General features: G+C 33.1%; 1 protein-coding gene across 8 annotated transcripts in view; it reads left to right on the forward strand.

Moving 5' to 3' along the window:
- The window catches only part of LOC118203782 (ankyrin repeat and IBR domain-containing protein 1-like), a 253,441-nt gene that overhangs the window by 106,133 nt on the left and 129,334 nt on the right, over nucleotides 1-17,974 (forward strand). The gene's annotated exons all lie outside the window — the stretch shown is intronic.

The raw sequence follows: 17,974 nt of genomic DNA on the forward strand, positions 1-17,974 counted from the left end.
ACTTTATTTATTTTAATGTATGATAATATATGTATGTGAAATGTTACTTAATTTTAATGTATATTTCATAATTTTATATAGTTATAAATATTTATCAGGATGAAAATAATCATAGTTATCTATCAGTATTTTTAGAAGAATTTTATAACAACAATATAATAATAAAAATAAAAATTATTTGTTTTTAGTGATTTTAGGAATTTAAACATCTAATTTTGAAAATTGCTGTCAAAATTAACAGATAATTCTTCCGTTGTTTATTAATTTTGAACCCGGCAATCAAAATATCTACCCTTTTGTTGGAATAAAGAGGGCAAATTATGTGTAAGAGTAGAGATAAGTCTGTGGCTATACCTGAAGTATAAAATGATCATTTTCTTTGATTCTGTACTAAATCATTTATTTAAATCATGTGTTAGATCAATTTAAAAGTTATATCATATTTGTCTGCATAGATTGTAACTTGTATGTCATAAGAAAAAATAACTTTATTTGCCAAAATGCCATTCATCACAGTCCACAGTATATTGCCAGTGTTTTTGTGGCAAAAAAATATCCCAGTGATAAAACTCTGGTTTTTAGATGAAAAATACCTTGAAACCTTGGTAATTAATGCCTGTCACATGTTTTGATTATCAGAAAGCATAGCATTGCATTTATTAGAACAAAAAAGAAGGTGATTTAAAACCTTGCTGTTCATTATTTAAAGTCTTTTAAAGTGTGATAGGCCTCGCTTCATTTTGTTTTGAAAATGCTCCCTGCTGATTACTTACCTGTACTAGCTGTTGCAGTAATCTGGTGTGTCATCTACAGTAGACCATGGTATGAAGAATTTATTAATTTCAGGGAAGAATGGGGTTAGCCTGTTATTTAGCTATTAAGTAATTAGTTTTAATTTATAAACATGAAAAATTACTTTTATTCAAGGTTTGGTATTTATTAATATTTCTCTACTTTTCGTTATTTAACTTATAAAACATGATAAAAAAATAATCTAGATAAATGTATATATGTATTTTTCAAGATTTGGAACAGAAGGGTGAGGGAAGGATCTTCTAAGCAATGATAAAAGGGAGCATACTGGATTAGTGGTTTGACACGTGAAATATTATAATACATTGTCTATAGGAAAGAGTGCTTTTATGAAGGCTTTGTAAAGGAATTTGGCTTTTCTTTTGATAATTGTTGATAATGTTAAAGGTTGTTTTTTATAGGGAATCAGTTTTTGTTTAATAGATGGCATTTAATCAAGCAGTCAGATGTAAATTTTAGGATAGCACATATTGCAATTGCAAGGCACACCAGAGTTCGTATGAGATGGACTTCCCATTTTAGGTATACACCTCTGTAGCTAACAGTCTAGTTCAGCGGTTCTCAGCCTTTTGACTAATGCGTACCATCTAAACTGAAAAACTTTAGTACCACCACCACATTTTACAATGATTATTTTTCAATTTCTCAACAGAAATATAAATATATATATTGCCATTTTCACAACTTATTGGCTATTTGTATTAAATGTGCACACATAAAAAATATTAGATTAAAAATTGGTTACCATTTTAATTATCGAAATTTAAGTTATAATACTTTAATTCTGAAATTTAGTGTGAAATTTGGGCCTCTTTAAGAGAGATCAATTTCTTTATGTCTGGTCTTATTTATCACAGGAAACTTCTATCGGTTTTTCTTTTTCTCTCCGAGATTTTTTAATGTAATAGTTAAAAATACTTTGTTTCTTTGCGTACGACCGGTTGAGAACCGCTGGTCTAGTTCATTAATTGTTGCTGGACACTAATTAGAAATGATATATTTTAATCTTTTTTTCACCTCTGCCATTGCACGGTGCTTGTTATATTCAGTTCTTTGGTTGAGAGTAGTGATTTGCAGGTTAGATAAGGGTTGGTTGCAATTAGCCATAATAATATGTTAGTAATTTATTGCCTAGATATGATTGATCTTCAGATATTTAATTTTCTTCATAAAATTTTATAAATCAGAATTCTCTTTTTGTTTTGTTTTTAATGCACATTAGTTGTAATGTGAAACGCATGTTGTTATTTTATAACTGTAAAATAAATTAGCATTTTCTAGCATTTTTTAATATGCCATTCTCAAACTTTCTAGCTGCTGCTTTTGTACATTCTCATTAGTATCAAAGTTGTATTCATGTAATAATAAAAACTTTAATTTAAAATTTATATTTATAATATTTTAAATGAGTGATTTAGCATCAATTAGAAAGTGCTGTAGTTTCAAAATCTGTGGGAGACAGATTCTGAACTTTAGCAGATAATGAAAGATCCTGTCTTTTCAGTACATGAGTTCACAAACTGAGACCATTAGAAGTATTTTGCTTTTAGATGTGGTCTGAAAATGTCTATTTTGGTCCAAATGAAAATGATGAACTAGTATATGATGGGAAGTCATACTCCTGCTATGTTATTGCATTTGGGATACTAAATGAAATAAAAGATATTTTGAAAGTCTTCTAAGATCATTATGAAGACATTATTTTAGGCAAAGGTGTGTTATTTTAGAAATGTCTTTAGAGGAGTCTTTCCAAAATTTTGGACTATTACAATACATTGAGTTACTTTATCTTACATTACACTACTATGCATTTATTGTTCATGCAGATAGCAAGTATTGCCACTGCAGAAAACATAAGATCTTTAACTTTCACTTGCTTCACAGGTAGCCTTTTTATCTTTCATATTTAATCACCTCATAACAGGCAGTGATTAAAAGCAATATCTACAATTATTAATAATTTAAATCCTTATTTTATATTTTAATAGCACAGTAGAACTCCAATTATCCTAATCAATTGGGACCCAACCCCATTCGGATAATCAAAAATTCGGATAATTTCGATTTTTTCCGAGGAAAGGTACACTTTAATTAATTACTGTATGTTGAAACTGGAAGGGAAAAACGTAGTTTATTTAATTAAAAGGCAACACTTTTACGTACATGTTACATAGTGTACGGAACAGTACTTACGAGTGCTGAAAGTCATTGCTTGCTGAACATCTCAATCAAAGTAAGCTGTTTGTCTTCATCTGTTTTGGGACAGCCAAGTTGTGCATCTGCTTGGCAATGAGAAGTTGCATGTGGTCTTGCTCAGGATGATGCTCCATCCACTTCAGTGCAATTTCAAGGCCGGCAAACTAGAAATAAACTTTCGCTTCAGTAGTTGATGGTCCCATGACTTTCCATGACTTCAACTTTGACATTGAGCTCATCTTCTTCCTCGACACTGTATTCTCTCACACTTTTACTAAGTTCATCATCATTTAGAATTTGAAACCTAGGGTCTGACAAACCACACACCATCCATTTTGCTGTATTCACAGCACTAACTTCTGAACATCCAAGAAGTTTCAAAAGAATATTTCATACTTCCTCAAGTGACATGTCATCCTCATCTTCTCCTGTCTTTTCCCTTTCCATTTCTTGAGCTTCTTTTCCCCTTGTCCTTCTCTTCTTTAGTTGATATGTCTTTCAACTTGTTCTACGCATGTCTTAATGTGACTGCCTTAATCAGCTCAAAGCTTCTGCCTTTTGTAAGTGCAATCTTTCAATTTTTAAAAAATTTTTTTTATTTTATTTTATTTTTATTTATTTATTTATTTATTTTTTGTGTGGTTAGCCATCACATTTATTACATCTTCGTGTCTACCAAAAATTGCCTTCTGTAATGGTGTTTCATGATTTGATAACAGACTGGTTCATTGGTTGCAACAAGCCTGTGACATTTGGCGGTAAAATGATTGTTTTATTGTTGTGAGCTGGCCATTCTCTCTTTCCAGCAATTCTCCTGTAGGCTGAGGTGGTGTATTATCAACAATCAAAAGCACTTTACCGCCTTCTTTTCCAAGAGATTTTTGGTGCTTTTTCACTTCAGGGATGAAAATTTCGTCGTACTACTTGGTAGACAATGCTGCAGTCATCTAAGGCTTGGGTTGGTTTTTGTAAAAGAGAGGAAGCTTCTTCACATTTTTAAATGCTTTTGACTTTCCTATCAACAGAAGGGGTATTTTATGGCTTCCTGTAGAGTTCACACAGGTAAGCACAGTAACACGGTCTTTACTGACTTTTATGTCCTAAAGCACTACACTCCCTTTTAGATGCTAAAGTGATTTTAGGAAGAGCTATCCAAACAAGACCAGCTTCATCAACAGTGTACAAAAACTCGATTGTAGGAGTCTGCTACAATTTAAAAATTTTCACTAAAATTTTCTGCAGCTGATAACGTATGGCCACTTAAATCTAATTCGCGGACACCATACCTGTACTTAAAATTTCTTTGCTTTAAAGGAGGAACAACCAAGTTTACGAGCTAAGATCCTAGATTTTTCATAAAGAATTGGACCCTAAATAGGGTTTCCCATAGAACTATGCTGCAAAAACCACTTGAAAACGACATCTTCTAAATTTCGCCTTCATTGATTTTCTTGAAGAACTTCCATTTTCGTTTTCAAGCAGTGACACAACGTTTAAAAGTGTAGGTTTGCTCTTTTAATGTCTGAAATCATCGATTGTCTAACACCTTACATCTCATCCAACTGTTCACCGTTATCTCATTGCTCTATAATTTTTAGTTTATACATTAACGATTACACAACAGATTTTTCCTTTAGTAGCCATGGTGAGTGACGAAATGCACTCGTAAACAAAGCAATGTACTGACGTGAAAGAGTACTATCATGGTACTGTAGCAAGTCAACGACACACCGACTGAGTAGTAATCAAAATGAAGAGTAGGTGATAGACGACAGTACTGTAGCCAATAATAGAAGTACACTATGAGACTGTGACTTATCATCCCAATAATGGTTGCGCTGTGCCTACGCTTAGCTTCACGGAGGGAAGGACAATAGCACACACAGATAAAATCATTATTTTGTGAATCGCAGAACGTTTCCGTCTTTTAAATTCTGAAAGTGATTCTGATAGTCAGAGTTTGGATAATTGGAGTTGTACTGTATAACTATTTGATATAATTTGAAATCCATATAAGGTATAATGCATGCCACTGATAACTTTTAGGATTGTTTACAGCATTGTTGTACTTAAAACATATTTCTGATATCATGAGTTATGTACCTTTGAACAGAATCATCATGATTTTTATTAAGTCAGGAATTTTTATGTAATAAGTCCTCGACCTCCTTTATGGAATGTGTTATATCAACATTGAAAATAGTTTTTTAGAAATTTTTGGAGTATTAGATCATATTGTATCATTTGGAAAAGGCTAAAAATTTGTACGAAGAACTGAAAATATAATAATATTTGTTTCCATGGTGAAATGAATAAATTTAATAATAATATTTAAAAATGCTGAAATATACCAAGAAAGAAGATAGGACATATATTTTTATGTTGAATGACAGATCTTCAGGTTATTAGCTGTATGTATAGATGTATGCAGATATTTTATAATAAAGTGGCCATAAGTGATAAGTTTGTAGATTAGTCTAAACAGAATAAAAGGAATTGTATATAAACAAGTATCTGATTCTCAGTGGATTTTAAGTAGAGCCATGAGGATTTTAAATTTACATTGGCCAACAAAGGAAAAGAGTACAGTCAATGAAAACAGTGAAACAATATTTAATTATCTAAAAGAACATGATTAGTGAATTACTTACAACAGGGTTGCCACGCTACCGGGAGAACCGGGAAAAGTCAGGGAATTCGAAAATTGACCAAAAAATTCAGGGAATTTAAGTATTTTTGTCAAAATCTGGAAAAGTCAGGGAAGTTCATACAATGATCCCGCCAAAAAAGCGATTTTTGCGCCGACGTCGGAAGAGATAACTTTTTTGGCGAATTGCCTATCACGTGAGTGTCTGCTGGCATAGAGCCAATTTTCGCAGCTCCAATTTGATTGCCTTTTAGAAAGGCAAAGCAACTTTCCCGCAACTTTTGGTTTCCAGTATTCTCGAGAATCGCATGTGCAGTGGCACGAACTAAAGAAAGTACCTGTTCTCGTATGAAACAAAATGGGTTTAATCTTAGTATACGGTACCATGGAGGTTAGAATCAAAGAATATGTATTGTAAAGAAGGAAAACCTCTCTGCAACAGACGTGGCTCCGTTCCATCATAGAGGGAAACAGCTGTGCATGCGTGATATATCTGCCGCCAAAGCTGGAAACCGGTGTCGAAGTTCGAAGGTCACGTTATCAAGAGTTCATTAAATGAATATCCTTTAAAATTTCTTCAACCACTTGCGCTAAAAAGACGTGCCACGCACGTCGAGATGTTTTTGTCTCAAACTGCGAGCGACGTGAACACCACGTCGATAAGCATTTATCGCAAAAATGAAAATAACATGGTGCACACGTCGCCTAACAACGAGATTGTTTATTTCTCGAGTTACAGCTCTGGATTGCACTCGCAAATGCGGAGCGGCGTAAATGAGACACTTTACCACTTGCTATATTGTAGCGCACGGCACCGCAACCGTGAAGTTTAGTCTTAGCGCAAGTAGTTAAACTCTAAATTAAAAGAAAATATTTTTTGGCGCAAGTAAATTAATTCATAGGTTAGTAATTTTCAGGGGGGGGGAACTACGAAAATCCGTTTTTAAAATTATTGCGAAAAATCCAAGAAGAAACGTCCTTTGATAAAACGTTTCTTCTTGGATTTTTCGCAATAATTTAAAAACAGATTTTCGTAGCTTTCTTTTTGTCAAAGAACGTTTCTTCTTAACACGTTTCTCAATTTCCGGTACACATCGCGGAGAGGGAAATTCTGGCCGCCAGGTTCCGTCGCCAAATCCCTTGGCAAATTTTCCCTCCGCATTCTAGCGGCGTAATAGCATTTTACTTGTATGGAAAATTTTTTTCTTTACATAGACCAAAGAATTACAGATTCTTTGCATAGACGTTTTTTGGTTAAAATAATCTCCATGTATGGATTTGGCGACATGATGATGCGCAGTAAACGGGTCATTTTGGTCTTGGCGACAATTTTCAAAATCGTGCCAAAGCCTTACCGTATACTAGAATTTTACCGCAAAATCTTTTTAAACTTTTCTTTTTAATAAATACCTTGCCATTTTGCAGTAAAATAAAAAATAGTAATCTGTCATCTAGGCTAACCATGTAATATAACTATATTCGCTAAAATATCGTTGATTATTCTAATTCAATTTTTAAGTAATTATCTTTATTTTTATGTTATTCGTATAATTTAATGACGCTTCTCTAAATTTATTAATTATTAGTAAATAATATTTCTAAATTTCAGGAAATTTTCTCTGGCATAATCTTGAAATTAATTCTAGCAGTATGATGACATACCATCACGAAATTTAATGCACATATTTTTTTCTTATGTATGCTGCGAACTAAATATAAAATACCTCAATTTATTAAAATAGATTTCTTTGTTTCATTTAGCTGCAGAATGTCTGCAAAAAAAGCCTTATTTTATTCCAGATTGGGAAGATTCTAATCTCAATCTTCAATGGAGAAAACAACAACTATTATAATTATATTTGTGTTTTCAAGTGTTAAGGTGCTTTTTAAGAACATACCTCACACAAATTAAATTTACCTAAAATCTAACCTAACTATTTAGCATTGCGTTGTGATTTATAAGGACCGGATTAGCCTCGTGTTGAACTGGTGATGATCATGAGTAATAATTAAATAAAACATACATTTGTTATCCAATGTATATATCTTAAATTTTATTAAGTTTCTTAAGTGGTTTCTTAAGTTATCTTAAATTTTATTAAATTTAATAAACAAAATTATCAAACAAAGTATACCAAGAATAATTAAGAATAAATTTCCTCTGGGATTTATTGAATAATTAAGTGAATTTGCTACACAATACAAGTAATACCATAATTTACCTCTTAGCATAGCCAACGTACATTACGCGGATAGACTGGAATTTTCTTGAAACGCACCTGAAAAACCTGGAAAAGTCAGGGAATTTCATTCTCCTGTTTGAGTGGCAACCCTGTTACAAATTATAATGCATTCATTTGCGGCAAAATATCACTTTATTAATGTAAAAATATGGGAAATTAATTTACCTTTAGGATTTACTCGTTGATGGAATTCCAAACTCAAGTAGGATTTTTTTTTCCCAGCTATACATATTGGTTTTAATATAGATACTAGCTACTCATTCAAGATGGAAGTTACTCATTCATAGAATTCCAAATTTAAGTAGGATTTATTTTTCCAGATATACATATTGGTCTTAATATAGATAAAAGTCCTGTAAAATTAGTATGTACCATTTGTATGTGTGTTAAAGTTACATTGTAGTTCTTTAGGAGCTAGTTGTAATCTTCAGAATATCAGTCAGTTTCAGAATGTCTTTCTTTTGATTCAAATCTTATTCACTGCCAAGTTAAAATAGCATGGGAACATCATTACAGTAGCATATAATGTGTTAGAGGCATTAAAATATATATTCTTATATTGTATTTTGAAATAAAATGCAATTAGCATGTTGTTAAATAGATATGTTTGAATGATCATTGCTGTAGAAAGGATGTTGGCATTCTGTGTGCATGTTTTGCACATCATTAATTTTAAATGTAACAGATAAGTAAATTTCTCTTAACAATTTCTTTCTTGTGCAATCTTCATTGTTGTCCTTGGGTTGTGGTAGATTTTGATCTATCAACCACTGAAAAAACAAACTCCATTCTAATCTAACAAAATGGATTATTATTGAAATTATGTACCAAGTATTTATGTAGCTTAGCATTTAATCAGAGCATCATTTATTACATACACAGGGCCAGCACTAGACATTTTAATTCCTGGTGCAATATCCATGGCTTGTAAATTACGTCACTTAGTGTCTGCCTAAATTCTAAAAATTTTGCCACCCATAAATCCTGCTGCCTGATGTAGCCACACAGGTTGCATTGCCTCTAGTGTTGGCCCTGTACATACATTACCTTCTTAAAATACAGTTCAAAGAAAAGTTCTCAAATTCTTAGTTTGTGAGCTGGGACTGTAAGTTATAATGGAAAGTTTTGCTGTTTGCTGCCTGTAATATGTGAGTGTTGAGTTATGGATACAGTAGTACATCCTTACAAAAAACAATATGTGATGTTGTAGTTTTGTCAAAGATGAAGCCAAATTCTCTCTTTAGCCATGGCTGAAATGTTACAGAGACATATACCTCACACACAAATAAGATGCCTCTTGGAAGGTAACTTAAAAATGTTGCATAGATGGAAAGATGGAGGTAGCTTAAAAATGTTGCATAGATGGAAAGATGGCGGTGGCTTAAAAATGTTGCATAAATGGAAAGATGCAGACTTAAGTGATGAGTTCAACACATAATTTATTAATATCTGAGGCTATATCTTTGATTAATACAACTCTTGGGGGAACTATAAGGACCCCATAATATCTGTATATGCATCTTACATTTTAAATAGTAGAAAAATACAGCTTAATAAAGAGACGTGATTCAACAGGCCATTGCAGATGGGAAAAAACATGCATAGTTAGTTGCAGTAGTATTTATGAGCTTGGTTCCATTGTTTTAATTTTGATTGATAATTGGACAAGAGCATTCGCTATACAAAATACTGCAGGGCAGTGCAGATGCAAAAGGAGTTGTGTTTAGATTGAAATTGGGAATTTGAAGGTCTATATGCAAATTAAGTTAATAATTTTTTAGCGATTGTCTTTCATGTTTTATATTTTACATATTTATATAAATATGTATGTGTATATATTGTAGAATTAATATCATAGATTAATTTAGTCCTTATTAAGCAATGTTATAATGTTTTTCAGTTTTTAACTAGGCTTCTATACTTAACACATTCATCGTGGCAGTGGCACACTTTTAACCTGCTCCTTGTTCTAAAAGTTTCCCTCTTGCGCTAAAATTAAATTTTTTCAAAACTTGTTTAATATGCTTCAAATGTAATCAGTAATAATCTCTCTAATGATTTGAAACTTGTGTATATATACATAAAAATTTAATAAACTAAAATAAAAAATAAAAGTAATAAATATCACATAAAGTTAGAATTTATCTAAACTATGATATTTTTCAAAACAAAGTACTACATGTAATGCAGGCTTTGATGTGCATGTTTTGCCCAGGTATGTTTTTTGTTGAATTTGGTGGGAATAACACGGTGCACTTCTGTGTTGGCGTAGCTTTAGGTGATGTTGTAGGCATTGTGTTCATGTAATGTTGATCTTCCATTTGTGACATGTCTGTAGACCTATGGTAAATGAAATAATTTCTCAGAACCTGTGTTTCTCTATGCTCATTAGAATTCAAATGTGACCAAACTATTTCTCCTCAGAACCAAATCTGAAGCTGCCTTCCACGGACCTTGGAATATAAAACATAGGACTTGGAACCACTATATCCAAGTGTTTGAGTGCATCCTTTCTGCACCATTTTAGTCATTTCCACTTTGGTTAACAATAGGAAAACAGCTGATTAATCCCACCATTGATACATATGTGTTTGTTGTAATCTAGAATACAAATTGGCCTGATGACAGATTCCCTTCACCTGAGGTCTTCAGTCCACCGGAATGTTCAGTTGTAAGGACATTTTGTATGTCTGTCATCACAACTGTAAGATGTGTTCTGTATGTGACTGTCCCACCTCATTTTAGCCCCAATGTTTTTGGGAAGCTATTTTCTGTGAGATTTCCATGTTCTGCTTAGTGTTGTTTTGTTTTTGAGGCATTTGTTTGTCAGAGGAATACTTGTATAGTAATTGTCTGTGTAAAGCACATTTCTTTTGTTTAGAAGTTTGTCCATCAGTGCCTTTTTTATACTTTTTGAGTACTCTTGTTATCAGGACCAGATTCAGAAATATATGTATGGATGTATGTATTCATGTATGCATATATAATAAATACATATGTATGTACATGTTTATACATGCACATACATGTCCACATGCATACATACATGTTTTCGAATCTGGTCCTGTTAACAGAAAAGTACCACTTTTTGCATACCTGTTGATTTCTCATACAGTGATTTGCATGACTTCGTGACAAATAAATGAAACACTTCTGTTGGTCATGAAGAGGCGAAGAGTTCTGCTTACTCAGGATGCATTACGCATTTGCTGTCCTGAAAAACAGTATAACTAGTCAGCATGCAGTTTGTACCAGCACTATGCCATTCACAATATAATGTCAAACCTATTTAAGAATCATTAGTCTCACCCTCACCACTTCCCAGAATATCCTGTATCATTGCATGAACTTCAGTATTCAAGCCTGCAGCACACTAAAGTGAATCCATATTTTCTTCATATCCTTTTGCACCTTCTTCAGCATCATCTTTCATTCCCATGCCCAAATCAGAAACATGGTTGCCAAGTACATGACTGCCCACACAATCTGAGTCAAAGTCGCCTAATGACAGTCATTCATTAACTAAAATATATTTCATTGCCTCATCAATTGAAAGAAGCCCTTGTTCACTCATTCCCCGTAAAAACGTAATAGATATGTATGATGCACGAGAAATACAACAAGAGCGCAAAGCAAACTGCACGACTATGAAAATTTTGCCAAAGTCTACTAAAAATTGTTCTTCTGGCACCATCCTGTAGAGTATAATATGGACTGGGCTACGTTCAAAAGCCAATAAACAAGTTGCTGCATATGCTGCTATAATTTAGAAAAATTATAGCAGCATATATATATATAATTATAGCAGCATATAATTAAATCTTGTGTCAAGATCGAGTTACCTGTTTACTAGTGCTGAGTAAATATTCTTGGAAGTCAAAATATCCCATCCGTAGTAATGAAAATGTTAAATAATAGACTTTTTTCTGTTTAATTAATATTTTTATTATGCTTTGAGTAACTAAAATTTTTCTTGCACAAAAGTTTTATGATGCTCATTAAAAGCAAAATCGCTTAAAAATTAATTCATTCTAAGTGTTAATGTTATTAAAAAATAACTGATTTCATATCATAATAAATGACTTTAAATCTACTTACATCTGAAATATGCACAGCCTTGTTAAATATAAACAGTGAAATTCAGAGTTAATAAGGTTGTGAAATTACAAAATTTAAAACTTCTTAATTAAATTTCTTAATTAATTAAGAAATTTTCTTAATTAAATTAAAAAGTTTATATATATTTTATGGATATTTTAAGATGGAACTGAAACTTTAGTTTTGACTTTCATCTTGATTAATAGGTGATAAGACATATTAACTTTTTATTGAAATAGAGTGTGATTATAGTGATTTTTTGGGGGGGGTAGGGATGCAATAAAGAAAAAAATCTGATGTGTACACCCCGACTTCCTTGTACGGAATATTAAGTTATACGTTATGCGTATAATTTAATATTCCGTCGTTTTCTTGCATTTCATTTAAACTTATTGGATTGAATTAAATCTACTTTGCCGACAGCGCATAAACTGCAAGAGAATAAATGCATTCTTTAAAATTCACTCTATTTGTTTACCATAGCGACACTCTGGCGCTAGGTTCACTTAACAATATTGTATTTCATTCATATTATAAATCAGAATGCATAAAATTTATATCATTTAAAGAATTATCTAATCATATTATAACTCAGAATGCACAAAGTTTATATCATTTAAAGAATTGTCTAATCGTTGCCACATGTTCTATTCAAATTCTAGAATAAAGCTAGAATGATGTATAAAAGAAATTAAGCAAACAAAACAAAAAAGAAACAGTTGTTCACAGATGATTGAGTATTTCTCATTCAATTAATTCAGTTCTCACTTCGCGACAAGGCAAAAATATATAAAAATCAAAATATCTGTGTTAAAAATTACGAAGTAAATCTTAAACACTTATTTCCTCAAAAAAATTTCAGAAAAGATTAAGCATGATTTAATTCTCAATAATAAATGAAGGCATTATCTTTGTTGTTGCGAAGCTACGTTTCTCTAGATTGGCAACAAATCCACTACTCTGCTGTTTCAAATGTAAACGAGCACTGGCCGCCATCAAAAAAATTATTAGGCTTAGCAGCACTTAAACAACTTTTAAATTGTTGATAATTCTAAAAATATTGCATACAGATTTACTAAAGGCATAAAAAACCTTAATCAGAAGATAAGAACAACATAATTCAATCATTTTTAAAGCAAAAAATGTACAATTTACAAACATATAAGAGTAAAGAAACTGAGGTCACTGAGCTGGATAACAGAGTGGATATATATGTAGTGGGGGAGTTGAAGATGCTAAATAACAATTCCAACGTTGTTTTCCACACCACAGAACATTTAATAAAGATAATCAGAAAAGGTACAAATTAGATTAAATACAAGTGCCGTTTGATACAGACAGGATTCTGTATAGTTTTACCAGTCTTACCACATAACCGATTAGTGCCTACTCGCACTTGTTGATGTATTAAACAGTTCAATTTACCACCTTCGCGTGGAAAACTACAGTTCTTTATTCTACACCTTCACGTGCAGACAGACATCTCACCACCTTCGCGTGGGATAGCAGAAAAGTCTCTGTCATACTCCTCTTTCACCTCGCTGCTGGCGCATCGGTGAGGCCCTCTGGTGGTTGTGTCGCACTTACGGATACTACAACTCAGCCTTCCTGACATTTTTTCGTCCATGAAAACACGGATCAGCAACACTGGAACATCAAGACAGCACCTGAAAATAAATTTAAAAAAAGGAAAAAAGAAGTGTGGAAGAACCACACATAATTCTATATAGTAGAAGTCCACGGCTTCATGAGATCAGCTGCTGTAGTGGTACATCCAGGACCTTCATGGTGTCCCACTTTTTCCACCTGGTAACGATCTTTGCCTTTCCTCGCTGTTACACGATATGGACTGAAGAACTTTGTCCTTAACTTTAGTCCACCTCCATATTGCGTTCTTTGTATGGCAACTAAGTCGTTCACATTGTATACTTGTGCCTCTTTTTTCTTCTTGTTGTATGTTTTTCTATTCTCTTCCTGAATTTTTAGAATGTTTTTCCTTGATTCCTCTCTCATATGTTCTCGATCTTTCATCATAGTATTTCTTTCTTCTTCTTCAAGAATTTCCATAATCTTTAAGTCCTCTCGATTTCTCATTTTAACACCAGTGAGAAGCTCAAATGGAGAACTCTTTGTGCTTCTGCTCTTAGTACTGTTCAAGATCCTTTGTACATCTCCAACATATTTGTACCACTTGGTTGGATCATCTATGGATAATTTAGATAGGACTGGAATCAGAGTGAGATGAATTCTTTCCACTTGCTCATTTCCTCTAGGAATGCCTGTAGTTGTAAATATGTGCTGGATCTTCTCTTGACTACAGTAATCTTCAAAGTCTTTAGAGGTAAACGCCGTACCCGAAAGTTGATCGTTGCAGTTTCAACTTCTGCAATGGCTCTTGAGCTGATTTAGACTTTACTGGATAGAGCCACACGAACTTTGTGAATGCATCAACCACGGTTAAGATGTGATTGTAGTTCTTATTTGTCGACGGTAATGGTCCTATAAAATCGATATGAAAAGTGCTCAAAGGGATACTATCTTTTGGTATGGGATTCAGCAATCCTTCGCTCTTACCTCGTTTTCTGTCGCACAAAATACATTCTACACAATTTGAAATAACTTGTTCAATTCATTTTCTAAGGTTAGGAATACAAAAGTCGTTTTTTAGCAGATCTTCTGTTTTAGACACTGCGAAATGTCCCTTGTTGTGGATACTACATATGATTTCTAGCTCTAATGCTTCGGGTACCACAAGTAACTCACGACCACTGTCGAACTTGTATAATACTCCATTTTCACTAGAAAATCTTTCTTTAGTCCTTGCTTGACTAAGGATTTTAGCAACTGGAGACGCTCATCACTTCTTTGCCAGCTGCAATTTTGGCTGTAATTTCTCCCTGAGAACAAGTAACCATCATGACCACGTTTCTACTTAATGAATCCACATGCTTCATTTGTTGCCCAGATCTGTGAACAATTTCATAGTCAAATTCTTCTAGAAGTAGCGCCCATCTCACCACTTTAGGGGTTAGATCTTTCTTAAACATGGTCTTCTGGAAAGCATAGCAATCCGTAACTATCCTGACCTTAGATCCTAAAAGGTAATTCCTGAATTTCTTTAGAGCTTCTGCTATAGCTAAAACTTCAAGCTCATAACTAGATAGCTTCTCTTGTTGGAGACTAGTTTTTTTACTCATGAAGTAAATGGGGTATAACTGTCCATCATCTGACTTTTGTAGCAATACAGCGCCGAAACCATGACTGCTTGCTTGCGTCTGTATGCAATTCTAATGGTGCTCCTTGTTTAAAAATATGAAGAACCGGACTTGTGGATAAAAGTTCTTTCAATTTATTAAATGCATCTTTTTGCTCAGGCCCAAATTTGAATTCTGCTCCGTTACGAAGAAGATCACTTAATGGTTTCGCTATTTTTGAATAATTGGCAATAAATTTCCTAAAATACCCAGTAAGACCCAAGAAACTTTGAATCTGCTTAAGGTTTTTGGGTTCCGAGAAATTTTCAACAGCCCTGGTTTTTTCAGTAGAGGGGCGAATTATACCATCCTCAATAGCATACCCGAGAAATTCTATTTTTCTTTTCAAAAATTGGCATTTCTTAAAATTAATCTCCAAACCATATTTTTTGGCTACTTCTAAAACGCGTTTCAACTTTACTAAACTTTCGTTCTCATTTCGTGCTGGAATAATAAAATCGTCCATGTAAGTAACAACAGTGTCATCCCGAATTAAATCTCTAAACACATTATAAATAAATCTTTTGAACACGCTAGGGGACGTGCACAAACCAAAAGGTGCTTTTAGAAATTCGTACAAGCCTGCATGAGTAATAAATGCCAAATATTTAGTGCAGTTTTCCTCAACTGGAACATGAAAAAAACCACTTTTTAAGTCTAATGTCGAAAAAACCTTTGCTTCACCCAAACGATCTAAAACCTCTTCTACTTGTGCCATAGGAAAAGAATCCTTAACTATTTTTTTATTTAACTGCCTGAAGTCAACACAAATCCGTGTCTTCCCCGATTTTTTTCTGCACAAAACAATTGGCGAAGCATATTCTGAACACGACGGCTTTATAATCCCATCCTTTAACCATTCATCTATTTGATTATCAACAATTTTTTGATCAGCAAAAGGAATTCGCCTCGAACGCTGAGAAACTGGAATATCATCTTTTAATATTACTTTCATTTTTAAGTATGTACTGCACGGCTTTTCTAACGGTTTATACTCATTAATAAGAGTGGAAACAGTATTGCGTAATCCTTCATCTTTAATATGCCATAAATCTATTTCGCTGTCTCCCTCAATGGCTGCAGAAATAAAAGACAAAAAATTCCTTTCCGAAGAGACGGAATCATTTTCATATTGCGTAATCATCACCTGGTCACAACAGATCATTTTTAGACAGAAAGGGGGGAAAATACAGTCTGTTATCAATTCATCAACCATCACTGCTTCTATCTCTTTTTGTTTTTTGCTTTCGCATAAAGAGAAAATAAACTTAGCCGTTTCCGCATTAACCACGTGACCAAACGAACTTTTGAGTTCCATACATCCACTTGATAATTTATTCGGAAAAAGAGATTTCTTTACAACTATCAATTCACTTCCAGAATCTATTAAACATTTTACTTTCTTACCATCAATCAACAGTTCAATAAATTCTAACTTATTTCTAGCTGCATTATTCGATTCAATTTCTAACCCAGATACCTTTTTTGGAGACAAATTCTCCTCCTTTTCTAACTGTTTGGGACAATTTCTCGCAAAATGAAATAATTCTCCTTTACTCCCACATACATAGCAAATACATTCTGGTTTACTACTACCCTGATTTACAAACTTCCCTGAATCCTTGAAATTGCTCTGAACTTTTCTAAGATTGTTTTTGGAAAAATTAAGCTTTTTATTTTCTGGAGTTTCGATTCGTGTGTTACTGGTATCAACTAAAGTTTTACCCCTGGATGAATAAAATAAATCACATTCTCTTCCCAATTGATTAGGTTGAAACCAACTTTGACCCTCCCGAACACTAATATGTTCCCTTGTTTTAGAATCAAGAGTTTCATACAACTTATCAGAAACAATGAGATCACACAATTTCTTAAAGTCATCTACCTCTCTTAACTTGCAATAATAATTGAAAGTTACACTGAGTCGAGACGCGAACTGAACATGCGATTCAGATGAATGTCTCTACGCATTTTTAAAATTGTTCAAACACTCACGCGGTGTTGGCTGAAATTTTTTCAAGATTAGAGTTTTTAATTTATCATAATCCGCGATTTCTTGTTCAGAAACGTACGTTAAAACGTTATTACATTTATCACCTAATATATTAATCAACACTTCTGATTTTAACTTCACTGGTACACTTTTAGTAGTAAAAGCTTTCTCAAGTGACTGAAAAAACAAATGCATAGCTTCCGGTTTCTGAGGTACAGCTATAGTTAGTGTTTTGACGCTTTTAATAATATCTTTAACACTAGTCTGCGCGTTTCCTCTATCACTCGATAATGATTGTGATTTTAAACTTTCTAATTCAATTTGCTTCTCAATTTGAGCTAATTTAAGACGTTCGATCTCTAACAGATAGTGTTCATTACTTGTTTTAGGCGTCCAATCCTCTGCGATCAACTTGACGACGCCACGAACAAATTCAACATTCGTTTTGAAAACATCAGAATTTTCGATAATTTTTCTAATGTCAGCTTTTTTAGCATTTTCTGGAACAGTCTGTCCAATTTGTTCTGCAATTACTATTAAATCACTTTTCTTTAAATTATATAGGAAACTCATTTTAAAAAGAAACAAAAGTATCACTATCTTCAAGAAAGAAATAAAGCAAAGTTTAGTTTTCACAGTACCTTCTCTGAAGTATCCAAATATCTAAATATCCCGGACAGGCCCCCAGATTTTCTGTAGTGGGGAAGTTGAAGATGCTAAATAACAATTC

Source organism: Stegodyphus dumicola, chromosome 4, assembly GCF_044657685.1.
Source record: "Stegodyphus dumicola isolate Sdum_Otavi_A_Nest chromosome 4, ASM4465768v1".
Lineage (NCBI taxonomy): Eukaryota > Metazoa > Arthropoda > Arachnida > Araneae > Eresidae > Stegodyphus > Stegodyphus dumicola.